Below are 8715 nucleotides of genomic sequence, written 5' to 3'. Positions count from 1 at the left end.
GAAATCTGTATGCAGGTTAAAAAGGAACATTTAGAACTGGACATGGAACAATGGACTGATTCCAAATTGGGAAAGGAGTACATCAAGTATATTGTCATCTTGCTATTTAACTTATATGTAGAATATATAATGTGAAATGCCAAGCTGGATGAAGCACGAGCTGGAATCAAGATTGCCGGGAGAAATATAAAAAACCTCAGATATGCAAATAGCTTCAGCTTTATGGCAGAAAGTGAAGAGCAACTAAAGAACCTCTCAATGAAAGTGAAAGAGTTGGGTGAAAAAGCTAGCGTAAAACTCGACATTCAAAAAACTATGATCATGGCATCTGGTCCCATCACTTCATGGCAAATAGATGGGGAAACAATTGAAACAGTGACCGACTTTATTTTGGGGGGCTCCAAAATAACTTCAGATGGTTACTGCAGCCGTGAAATTAAAAGACACTTGTTCCTTAGAAGCAAAGCTATGACGAACCTAGAGAGCATATTAAAGCAGAGACATTACTTTGACAACAAAGGTCCCTATAGTCCAAGCCATGATTTTTTCCAGTAGTCATGTGTGGTTGTGAGAGTTGGACCATAAAGAAAAGTGAGCACTGAAGAATTAATGCTTTTGAGCTGTGGTGTTGTAGAAGACTCCTGAGAGTCCCTTGAACTGCAAGGAGATCAAACCAGTCAGTCCTAAAGGAAATCAGTCCTGAATATTCATTCGAAGGACTGATGCTGAAGCTCCAATACTTTGGCCACCTGATGGGAAGAACTGACTCACTGGAAAAGACTGATGCTGGGAAGGAATTAGGACAGGAAGAGAAGGCGATGACAGAGAATGAGATGGTTGGATGGCATCGCCGACTAAATGGACATGAGTTTGAGCAAGCTCCGGGAGTTAGTGATGGACACGGAAGCCTGGTGTGCTGCAGTGCATGGGATCGCAGAGTCAGACACAACTGAATGACTGAAATAAACTGAACTGAATTATGAATATTTCTTTTCAGCTGAAGAACCTCTTTCAGCATTTCTTACAAGGCAACACTAGTGTTCATGATAACCTTCACGATTTTTGTTTGGGAACGTTTTTATCTCTTCCTATTGTCTGAAGATCTACTTTGCCTGGTGAAGTATTCTTCCTTGGCATTTAAAAATTTTTAACATTCTGAAAAGGTCATTTTACTCAGCTTCAAAGTTTTCTGCTGAAAAATCTGTGAATGTGAGGAATTTTTTGTTGTTGTTGTTTTTAAAATCATTTGTCTCTGCTTTTAGAAATTTTCATTATAAAGTGCTTAGAGAAGATCATTTTGACTTTATACTTTGCTGGGACCTATGAACTTTATGAACTGGAATTCCAAATTTCTCTTAATGTTTGGGAAGTGCTAAGCCATTTTTTTCTTTTATTAAGTTTTCTGCCACTTTCACTTAGTCTTCTTTCACTTACTATATTGTAATATATAGATTGTTGCTCTTAATGCTATTTTATAGCTCATGTAAGCTTTTGTCATTCATATTCTTTTTTGCTCTTTGACTAGATAATTTCAAATAACCCCTCTTTTGCTTCACTTGTTCTTTCTTAGGCTTGATTAATTCTGCTGTTGATGTTCTCTTTTACATTTTTCATTACATTTGTTGCATTTTTCAGCTCCAAAATTTCTGTTTGGTTCTTTTTGTGATTTTTACCTCTCTGTTAAAAGTCTCATTTTATTATGTATTGGCTTCCTGATTTTATTGAATTACTTTTGTGTGCTTTATTGTAGGTCATAGCTTTTTATAATAATTGTTTTCATTTGTTTGTTGAGCAAACCAGACAGTACCATTTTGGTGATTGTCTACAGGAAAATTACTGTCTTTCTTTGGTTGTGTCATGTTTGCTTTATTTTCACGTTTTTGAAGTCTTGTGCTGCTGTCCTTACATTTGAGGAAGCAGTAATCTCCTCTAGTTTTTACTCACTGGCTTCATGAAAGAAATACTTTGCATCAATCCTGTTAAAATTTTGTTTCCCTATTCTATGAGTATGTCTGCTCCATACTTCTTGTTCCCACTTGAGGGGTTATTAGACTCTCATACCTTCTCTTCATCTTCCAAAGACAAGCCAGGTGCTGATAGTTCCCCTCTTCCTTTTCCTAGCATGGTGCTAACTGTACACAGTCTATGTGGTTTCTCTCAGTGTTTCAAAATTGGGCCAGCTTTTTGTCCATTGTCTTTACCCATCTGAAAGTCTCACACTTGCTGTATTAGGGGTCAGCCACAGGGTATGTAAGTGTGTTAGGAGCACAGTGTTGGAAGTTCCTGTGGGCCAGTTAGGGGATTCTCAAGTAAGACAACCCTAGCAGTTTTGGAGTGAATTACCTGGAGTTGTCCACATAGTGGATAGTAGGCTTTATGTGCCTTTAATGCCCACTGAGACCCTCAGCTTCTGTTCAATCCACCTTTCCCAGTCTCATTCATGAGCAAAACAGTTTTGTTGATAGTCTGAAAGAGAAGTAGATCTTTTTGGCAGCATATCTCAGAGCTGGGAAGTCTGGTTGCTCTTTTACATGCTCTCACTTTCCCCCATGGTAGAAACTACAGGCTGAAAATTTTCTTTTGGTGCTCAGCCATTTGCCTTGGGAGGAAAAATAATATCAGTAAAGCAAAACTGTACCTCTCATTGTCTTCAGTGAATTCAATCTCAGATATCTTTTCTCCAATGGTATATTAGAACATCTCCACTATGCTCCTGGACTTCCACAAAAACACACTTGTCTGTGTGTGATTGACAAAAATCAGTGTTCTTTGAGGAGTAGATGGTACAAAATTTCTATTTTGCCAACTCTATGATAAAAAGAAGGTAGGATTTCTTGAGTATAGACCTGTGTTTCTTAAATATTTGATAAATAATACATGTGTGGAGTCGCTCAGTCATGTCCGACTCTTTGCAACCCCATGGACTGTAGCCTACCAGGCTCCTCCCTCCATGAGATTCTCCAGGCAAGAGTGCTGGAGTGGGTTGCCATTTCCTTCTCCAGGGGATATTCCACACCCAGGGATCGAACTCAGGTCTCCCGCATTCCAAGCAGATGCTTTAACCTCTGAGCCATCAGAGGTACAAATAATACATAACTAACCCATTTAAAATGTATAATTGAATGGTTCTTAGTATATTCATGTATATTGAACTATTACCACAGTCAATTTAAAACATTTATTACCTCAAAAAAAAAAAAAAAACAACAAAACAGGTTCTTGGAAACAATGGTGGAGTAGAAGAAACTTGGGCACATCTCCTTCAACAAGCACATCAAACTCACAACTAACTGCTGAATAACTATCAATTAAAAAGATTCAGCCTACCAAAAAAGATATCTTATAGCCAAAGACATAAAGAAGAAACCACAATAAGATGGTAGGAGGGTGCACTCAAAATGTAATCAATGCCATTCTCCCAAGATTCATGTTGAAGTATGGCAAAACCAACACAATATTGTAAAGTAAATAAATAAATAAACAAACTATAATCAAATACCATACCATCAAGGTGGGTGAGCCACAGACTGGAGAATAATTTTATTGAAGAAGTTCTTCCACATGAGAGAACATTATGTCAGTCTCCCCAAGCTTGAGATTTGGCATGAGGAGGAAGAGTCCCCAGAACATTTGGCTTTGAAAGCCATTGAGGTTTGATTGCAGGAGTGCCACAGGACTCAGGAAAACAGCCTCCACTCTTGGAGAGTGCACACAAGTCTCATGTGTACCAACACCCGGGACAAAAGCAGTGACTTCACAGAGCCCAGGCAAGGCCTACCTGTAGATCTTGGAGGGTCTGCTGGGCATGCAGTGGAGGACAGCTGTGGCTCATTATGGGAATAAGGACACTGGCGGCAGAGGCATAGAGAGTATTTATTGACATGAGACCTCCTGAAGGCCAAAATTTTATAGGCAAAACCTAGCCCCACTCAACAGCCTGCATGTTCTGGTGCTGGGATACCTAAGGTCAAACAGTCAACAGAGTGGGAACATAGCCCCACCCATAAGCAGACGGGCTGTCTAAAGATTTCCTGAGCTCACAGGTTCAGTTCAATTCAGTTGTTCAGTCATGTCTGACTCTTTGCAACCCCATGGACTGCAACAAGCCAGGCTTCCCTGTCCATCACCAACTCCCAGAGTTTGCTCAAACTCATATCCATTGAGTTGGTGATACCATCCAACCACCTGATCCTCTGTCATCCCCTTCTCCTTCTTCTTTCAATCTTTCCCAACGTCAGGTTCTTTTCCAATGAGTCAGTTTGGCCACCATCAGGTGGCCAAAGTATTGGAGTTTCAGCTTCAACATCAGTCCTTCCAATGAATATTCAGAACTGACTTCCTTTAGGATTGAGTGGTTTGATCTTGCTGTCCAAGGTATTCTCAATATGCAGAACTGGTTATTCAGAGCTCACAGGTGCCTCAAGACAAACCCCTTGCCATGGCCCTGCCCACCAGGGGGCCAAGACCCAGCTCCAACAACAAGTGGGAAAGCACTGGCCTCTCCCACCAGGAAGCCTACAGAAGTCTCTAGATCAGCCTCACTCACCAGGATGGAGACATCAGAAGCAAGAAAACTACAGTCTCACAGTCAGCAGAACTGAGGTGGGAAACATAGGTCAGAGCTTACAATGGGACCAGCTGGTCCCTGATCCTTGGATGATGAGAGGGAGTTGTGCTGCTGGGACACATAAGACTTTCCCTGCAGAGGGACAATTCTCCAAGCTTGAGAAACATAATCTTCCACATACCTAATGCCTTGTGGAGAGTCCTGACTCTCATCATCATGAGATCAATCTCATTGCAGTCAAGGGATACCATGTGGTGAGAGAGAACTCCCATCACTACCAAACGCTAATGAGGATCCATGTCCTTTCTATGTCTACAAAGGTAGATATGGGTGTCAGGAAGCATTTAACAGGAGCCTTCCTGTGTGCTGTTTTGGAGCTGTCATGAATCTTCTGTTCCTTATTAATTCCTGAATATTCAGGAATTAAGAGAAGTGGCAAACCACTCCTGGGGCTGAGAAATGTATGCATTTCCTTCGTTAGTTTTTCCATATGGTGATAAGTAACTATTTACGACCCTCTTCCTTTTTATGAACCATACGGTAAAAGTGATTATTTACAACCCTCTCTCTTTGATATGGCTTGCCTTATGTTTCCTTGATAATTTGTAAGTCTGGACTTTTGATCTTTATCTTTGCTGAACAAAGCTACCTTGTAAGACAGTATATATACCCACACCCCACGCCCAAGGTAAGAGAAACCCAAGTAAGATGGTAGGTGTTGCAAGAGGGCATCAGAGGGCAGACACACTGAAACCATACTCACAGAAAGCTAGTCAGTCTAATCACACTAGGACCACAGCCTTGTCTAACTCAATGAAACTAAGCCATGCCTGTGGGGCAACCCAAGATGGGTGGGTCATGGTGGAGAGGTCTGACAGAATGTGGTCCACTGGAGAAAGGAATGGCAAACCACTTCAGTATTCTTGCCTTGAGAAACCCATGAACAGTATGAAAAGGCAAAATGATAGGATACTGAAAGTGGAACTCCCCAGGTCAGTAGGTGCCCAATATGCTACTGGAGATCAGTGGAGAAATAACTCCAGAAAGAATGAAGGGATGGAGCCAAAGCAAAAACAATACCCAGCTGTGGATGTGACTGGTGATAGAAGCAAGGTCCGATGTTGTAAAGAGCAATATTGCATAGGAACCTAGAATGTCAGGTCCATGAATCAAGGCAAATGGGAAGTGGACAAACAAGAGCTGGCAAGAGTGAACGTCGACATTCTAGGAATCAGCGAACTAAAATGGACCGGAATGGGTGAATTTAACTCAGATGACCATTATATCTACTACTGTGGGCAGGAATCCCTCAGAAGAAATGGAGTAGCCATCATGGTCAACAAAAGAATCTGAAATGCAGTACTTGGATGCAATCTCAAAAACGACAGAATGATCTCTGTTCGTCTCCAAGGCAAACCATTCAATATCACAGTAATCCAAGTCTATGCCCCAACCAGTAATGCTGAAGAAGCTGAAGTTGAATGGTTCTATGAAGACCTACAAGACCTTTTAGAACTAACACCCAAAAAAGTTGTCCTTTTCATTATAGGGGCCTGGAATGCAAAAGTAGGAAGTCAAGAAACACCTGGAGTAACAGGCAAATTTGGCCTTGGAATGCGGAATTAAGAAGGGCAAAGACTAATAGAGTTTTGCCTAGAAAATGCACTGGTCATAGCAAACACCCTCTTCCAACAACACAAGAGAAGACTCTACACATAGACATCACCAGATGGTCAACACCGAAATCAGATTGATTATATTCTTTGCAGCCAAAAATGGAGAAGCTCTATACAGACAACAAAAACAAGACCAGGAGCTGACTGTGGCTCAGATCATGAACTCCTTATTACCAAATTCAGACTTAAATTGAAGAAAGTAGGGAAAACCACTAGATCATTCAGGTATGACCTAAATCAAATCCCTTATGATTATACAGTGGAAGTGAGAAATAGATTTAAGTGCCTAGGTCTGATAGATAGAGTGCCTGATGAACTATGGAATGAGGTTCGTGACATTGTAGAGGAGACAGGGATCAAGATCATCCCCATGGAAAAGAAATGCAAAAAAGCAAAATGGCTGTCTGGGGAGGCCTTACAAATAGCTGTGAAAAGAAGAGAGGTGAAAAGCAAAGGAGAAAAGGAAAGATATAAGCATGTGAATGCAGAGTTCCAAAGAATAGCAAGAAGAGACAAGAAAACCTTCTTCAACAATCAATGCAAAGAAATAGAGGAAAAGAACAGAATGGGAAAGACTAGAGACCTCTTCAAGAAAATTAGAGATACCAAGGGAACATTTCATGCAAAGAGGGGCTCAATAAGGGCCAAAAATGGTATGGACCGAACAAAAACAGAAGATATTAAGAAGAGGTGGCAAGAATACACAGAAGAACTGTACAAAAAAGATCTTCACGACCCAGATAATCATGATGGTGTGATCACTCATCTAGAGTCAGACATCCTGGAATGTGAAGTCAAGTGGGCCTTAGAAAGCATCACTACGAACAAAGCAAGTGGAGGTGATGGAATTCCAGTTGAGCTATTTCAAATCCTGAAAGATGATGCTGTGATAGTGCTGCACTCCATATGCCAGCAAATTTGGAAAACTCAGCAGTGGCCACAGGTCTGGAAAAGGTCAGTTTTCATTCCAATCCCAAAGAAAGGCAATGCCAAAGAATGCTCAAACTATTGCACAATTGCACTCATCTAACATGCTAGTAAAGTAATGCTCAAAATTCTCCAAGCCAGGCTTCAGCAATATGTGAACCTTGAACTTCCAGATGTTCAAGCTGGTTTTAGAAAAGGCAGAGGAAACAGAGATCAAATTGCCAACATTCGCTGGATCATGGAAAAAGCAAGAGAGTTCCAGAAAAGTATCTATTTCTGCTTTATTGACTATGCCAAAGCCTTTGACTGTGTGGATCACAATAAACTGCAGAAAATTCTGAAAGAGATTGGAATACCAGACCACTGGACCTGCCTCTTGAGAAATCTGTATGCAGGTCAGGATGCAAAAGTTAGGACTGGACATGGAACAACAGGCTAGTTCCAAATAGGAAAAGAAGTACGTCAAGGCTGTATATTGTCACCCTGCTTATTTAACTTCTATGCAGAGTACATCATGAGAAACGCTGGGCTGGAAGAAACACAAGCTGGAATCAAGATTGCTGGGAGAAATATCAATAACCTCAGATATGCAGATGACACCACCTTTATGGCAGAAAGTGAAGAGGAACTAAAAAGCCTCTTGATGAAAGTGAAAGAGGAGAGTGAAAAAGTTGGCTTAAAGCTCAACATTCAGAAAATGAAGATCATGGCATCTGGTCCCATCACTTCATGGCAAATAGATGGGGAAACAGTGGAAACAGTGTCAGACTTTATTTTTGTGGGCTCCAAAATGACTGCAGATGGTGACTGCAGCCATGAAATTAAAAGATGCTTACTCCTTGGAAGAAAAGTTATGACCAACCTAGATAGCATATTCAAAAGCAGAGACATTACTTTGCCGACTAAGGTCCATCCAGTCAACGCTATATTTTCCCCAGTGGTCATGTATGGGTGTGAGATTTTGACTGTGAAGAAGGCTGAGTGTGGAAGAATTGATGCTTTTGAACTGTGGTATTGAAGAAGACTCTTGAGAGTCCCTTGGACTGCAAGGACATCCAACCAGTCCATTCTGAAGGATATCAGCCCTTGGATTTCTTTGGAAGGAATGATGCTAAAGCCGAAGCTCCAGTACTTTGGCCACCTCATGCGAAGAGTTGACTCATTGGAAAAGACTCTGATGCTGGGAGGGATTGGGGGCAGGAGATGAAAGGGACGACAGAGGATGAGATGGCTGGGTGGCATCACTGACTCGATGGACGTGAGTCTGAGTGAACTCTGGGAGTTGGTGATGGACAGGGAGGCCTGGCGTGCTGCAATTCATGGGGTCACAAAGAGTCGGACACGACTGATTGACTGAACTGAACTGATGTTGAAAAAACACCCTTGTTCCATCAGAGCTTGGGTCCCCGTGTCTTTCTTTCTTTTTCTCTCTCTTTCTTTGTCTTTCTCTCAGGCTAATTCTTTGGAATGCAGAAGCCCACTGAGCTCACTTTCTTGCCCGGGCTTGCAAGACCCTGGTGAGAGGGTGCCCTGTGCCTACGTGAA

The sequence above is a fragment of the Capra hircus genome, unplaced genomic scaffold (genome assembly GCF_001704415.2).
Source record: "Capra hircus breed San Clemente unplaced genomic scaffold, ASM170441v1, whole genome shotgun sequence".
Taxonomy (NCBI): Eukaryota; Metazoa; Chordata; class Mammalia; order Artiodactyla; family Bovidae; genus Capra; species Capra hircus.
Note: the sequence above shows the minus strand (reverse complement) of the source record.